Source organism: Desmodus rotundus, chromosome X (assembly GCF_022682495.2).
Source record: "Desmodus rotundus isolate HL8 chromosome X, HLdesRot8A.1, whole genome shotgun sequence".
Classification (NCBI taxonomy): Eukaryota; Metazoa; Chordata; class Mammalia; order Chiroptera; family Phyllostomidae; genus Desmodus; species Desmodus rotundus.
The window spans coordinates 3,472,977-3,477,728 of NC_071400.1; the positions used below are offsets into that span (position 1 = coordinate 3,472,977).

Below are 4,752 nucleotides of genomic sequence, written 5' to 3' on the forward strand. Positions count from 1 at the left end.
TTTCTCAGAAACAATATGGGGTCAGGAAGGGAGGTCGGTATATCTTAAACCAGGAGGAGGAGTTGCCACATGAGCAGCATGAATGAGTTCTGGAGGTATTTGGGGGCTTCAAAATGCATCTTCTTCCTAGGTGCCGGTAAACAGTCTCAAATGTTACAAGCTACAGGTCAACAAAGCCTCTGACTGAGTTGGTCACCAGAGACGGGCAAGGCCAGTTGATTCCAAACAGGGAACTGGCACCTCCAGCAGGCTGGCGGCCGCTGTGCCCAGGGAAGAGGGGCTCAGCTCTCTGAGCTTTTGCACGGACTCTCACTCTGGGCCGCGCCCCTCTCTGGGGACGTACAGGAAGTTGCAGGCCACATATATGGGGAAGACCACATCTTGGTTCTCCAGGTTCACTACCTCCAGGTCTTCATCTCTTCCCAGGGAAAGCACACGGTACTCTGTGCTCTCCCTGAAGGTGGCTCTTCCAGTGGTGTCCAAGGAAACCACACACAGGCGGAAGGCGACCTTTCTCTGCCACAGTAAGCTGATCCCGAGGCCATGGGACTTGTTCTTGGCGCTGCGCTTGAAGATGATGCGCCGGTTGGCGTAGCACACCACCAAGTCCCAGTCAAAGTTGAGGATGGCCCACAGCCACCTGCACCGCCCTTCTTTAGGAAGGTGGTATCCGCACCTCATGCTGTACACAGGGAAGTTGGGTACATGGATGTTAGCGGGCCCAACCCCCTTGCTTTGCTTGGCCCAGAGCAGGGCAAGCCGCTGGTCTTTGTATACCGGGGCCAGCCACGTGGCCGGGATCAGCGCATCCTGGTCAATGATGCGTGCTGATGACAGGTCACAGATGATATAGGCCAGTCGCAGACGCTGGAACACTGGCACGAAGGCTCTGCCCTCCTGGGTTTCCAGGAAAGGGGTGCCTCCCGACTCCCTCTTGGACCTGGCAAACCACAGGTTGGCCTCATGCAATAAGGCTCTGCGGGGGCCTCTCCATCCTGGCTGCAGCTGCAAGTACATCCACTTTTTCAGCATGGCGTACACATCCATCTCCACTTCCATCACTAAGAGCTCTGAAGAGGCAATGAGCTCTTTCATGACATCCGGGCTGAGTTGTCGCAGTAATAGCTCCTCACTGCGGTGAGTCATCAGATTGTCCAGCAGCCACTGGAAGCATATGGTCCTGATGTTTGGGAGGCCATAGCTCTCAGCAGAGTGGTAGTAGCTGCATACGGTGTAGACAGTAACAGTCTCCTTCATGACTTCCCCGCACTTCTGAATCAGCTCGTCCAGCTGCAGCATGCAGGCCGTGGCCAGGATGGACACGACGCATCTGGGTGGAATGAGCACGGAGCCTTGGTACAGGGAGCTGAAAACCTCGTGCAGGGCCTCACGGTCAATGTTCTCGTCAGGCATCTGCAAGTCTATGGTATTCATGGTTGCTTCCCTCCACGCACCACTGAACATGCTCGCAAAGTAGCCTGACTGACACAAGTAGGCCTTGTGCAAGTTCCAGGCCTCCCCTAGCGCGCGGATCTGCACATCGCTGCCTTCCCCCATGAGGAAGAGTTTCTCATAAATGGAAGGAGAAGTGCCTCTGGCACACTTCTGGAGGAGCCCTTCTGTGTGAGGCCCTCCTGAGTCCGCCTTCCGTTTGAAGCCACCCTGACTGGTGGAGGGTCCAGTTTCTTCACTTACTTCCTCCACCTTGTCAGCAGTTGCCATGGCTGCCCAAGCCACCTACTCCTCCTCCCCACTGGCCTCTGGCTGCCCTGGGGCATGTCCTCCCCAGCACCACCACAACATCAGACTGCTTATCACTCCCATGGCCTGTAGGTACCACCAAAGAACACACCACAGACACGCCCCCTGTCACCGACAAATTTCCCCAGGCACTGGCTCAGCCCAGAGTGCTTCTGGGTACAGCAGATGTCAGTCAGCTGTCCCGCCCCCTAGGAACCCACGCGAGAGGTCAGAGAGAGGTCAGAGAGAGCTCGCGAGACCCGGAAGAGCACGCTGCGTGCATGTCCTGCTGCGGCTGTGACTCTGGCGCCCCCTTCATGTCCTGGTGGTTGTATATCGGCCCTTCAGGTGCATTTCCGTGTCCTTTCAAGAACACATCTCACAGCAGCCCACCTAAAATATTGCGTGAACATTTTGGGAGGGATTGGATCTTTTTCCTCCACGGAAACACAAGCTTCATTTATTCAGGGAGTATTGATGGAGCACCCAGTGTGAGCCCAGGTCTGTGCCGGGCACTGGCAGTATGAAGACAAGCACAACTTAGGATCACAGTGAACCGAGTTCACGTAACAAATGACTACAATACCCTTGGAAATTTGGGTAAATCCGGGAGCTTGGAGGAAGGATGTCAGGGAGAGGCACCCACTTAGTCTTTCTTACAGGGTGGCAGGTGGGGGGGCGGTTGTTAGGCAGCTGAAGCAGAAGACTGACCTTCACTCTGTGACTTTAAAGGAAACCTGAACCTCTTTCAAGCTCAGTTTCCCCAACGACAAGGAACTAAGAGGCTTCAAAGTCAGCCAATGTGCAAAGTTCCTCCCCGGAATGACATCTAGATGCCAGCTTTGTTCCCCAGGCACCCGAACTTCCCTCGTTAACTTCTAAGGCATTCTCATCCCCCGAGGCCATGACACCATGATCTGCCCGGATAAAGGTGGTAACATCTGCCCCAGGCTTTGCTTTGCTCTTGGACTCTTCTTTGTAAATAGTGTTTCTGGTTAAAACCATTTTAAACTCTGTGTGCCTGTGGGGGTGGGGCGGGGGGTTGTCTCCAAATGGGCTGTTTTGGGGCTCATGCCTCTGTTTTAAATAGAGACTCGAGCTTAGGGAAGATCATAAGTTCCCAGAATACCTTTCAGCTTCATTCATGTCCTTCCCTCTCCACCTGTTGGTACATCTTGAGTCCTCTGCCTCTGGCAATTTCTGTTTCTTGCAAACAACTACCCATTTCTCAATGTCTGAGATGTGGTTCAAAGACCACTTTTTCTCAGACCTCCAAGGAATGGAGACACATCTTTCCTCAACTGTAGTCCTGTTGTGCCTTGACCAAACATTTATCCCCATATGGCTACAGGACTCTAGATTCCCAGCACCAGGCACCAGGCCAAGCACATGACAAATGTACAAGGAGGAAAAATGAAGAATGAATGAAATGGTTTTTCGTTTTTGAGGAATGCGGAATATTAAACACTGCACGGATACTAAATGCTCTAAAATTTGTGTTGATGAGGGAGTCGGGGCCTTTTAATGGCAAGGCAAGTGCATTACGAGGAAAATACAAGCATCTTCTGAAGTAGTGGTTTGATTAATTGAAGAGACACAAGTCCAACAAATGTTATCTTAAGTATCAAAGAAAACAAACAAACCCCAAAACACCACAACTATGACACAGGGAAGTCTTTTAGGTCATTTGACACTGCCTGAGTAGAATGTTCCTCAAATTTGTATATTGCAGTATAACATCATGTTTCATTTTAAATGTGACTCTACAAAGGGGATGATTAAGCAGGTCTAAGTAAAGTCTGGTATAGGAAGATAGGTTGAGAGCGTATAAAAGAGAGGGAAATACATAGCTTAAGGCCTCAGCCTCCAAAATTGATCGGCACCTGTAAGAGAGAGGGTCATTCCCCAGAGGCTCTGGAGTGGAGAAGAGGTGGGATTCCTTGACTGTGCTGGGTCTGGATGAGTGATGAAGGCAGCTCTGCTTACCCAGAAGGAGATGGCTCTGAGCCACACACCCAGGGAGTACACTGGGATGAAGCATAGGTTGACGTGGTTGACAAACAATAACCACATTAATTTAAAAACAATTGTAGTTGCTATAAAATTAAATATGAACAAATAGCTTTCCTTTTTGCAAAAGGGAAAGGTGTTTCTAATCAATCTCAGTTGTCTCACTCAGTTCCTAATGAAACCAGAAAAGACACCAGAGCTTGTGTTGCCTGTCACTTGCCAAACCCAATAAGCAGAGACACACCGAATCTTTATGGGCGCTTTATTCAGACGGCCGGGTTCACACCCTGAAACAAACCATCTTACATTTTCTCTCCAGGCCAGTGTTTTCATAACAGGGAATAAACAAGGTGCGGTGAGGGGGGTTGAAATTCAGGGAGAATTAGGTGAAAGAAACTGCAGGATTCTTGTCCTGGGCAGTTAGCTGTTCCCAGGGGCGGGTGGTCCCCTGTCTCTCCCTGGAACACAATGGCCCGGATGCCTTCACTTGTCCCCGGGCGGTGGTCTTTAGCGGTGCCCCAGGAGGTCGGCTGTTTTCCCAGGAGCCAGGATGGGCCTTATCTGTAGTTTCTGAAACAAAAGCTTTAACATATGCATTACTTACGAGGCTTATAACTATTTACCTTAAACTCAAATTTTCCAACTCTTGAGCCCCCATCACTAAGAGACATTTTTTTTTAAGTATGGGAAGGCCAAAGGGATTTAAAAATAGTGATATGTGAGGATTCAGTCAGAGACATGTGATTAAAGTCACAAGAAGCTGTTCTAGGATGACTTCCACAGGAATTCACCGCACGCGTGAGGTACCAGAGTTCCACACTCCTACCATCCAGCCGAGCTGTCACTAGGTGCGCAGAGCACGTGCAGCTGCTACCGCTGCTCTGCGGAGACCTGTAGCCTCAACAGCATTGGGACCGGGTGCCTGCACTGGCTGCTGGACAACCCGATGACCCCGTGTAGTGAGGAGCTAGCGCAGCAAGTGCGGCAGTATACACAGGAACA

At 50.9% G+C, this 4,752-nt stretch overlaps 1 pseudogene; it reads right to left on the minus strand.

The window, feature by feature from the left end:
* Positions 1 to 309: 309 nt before the first annotated feature.
* LOC112300031 (germ cell-less protein-like 1 pseudogene) lies at positions 310 to 1,722 on the minus strand (annotated as a pseudogene).
* Between the last annotated feature and the right edge of the window lie 3,030 nt (positions 1,723 to 4,752).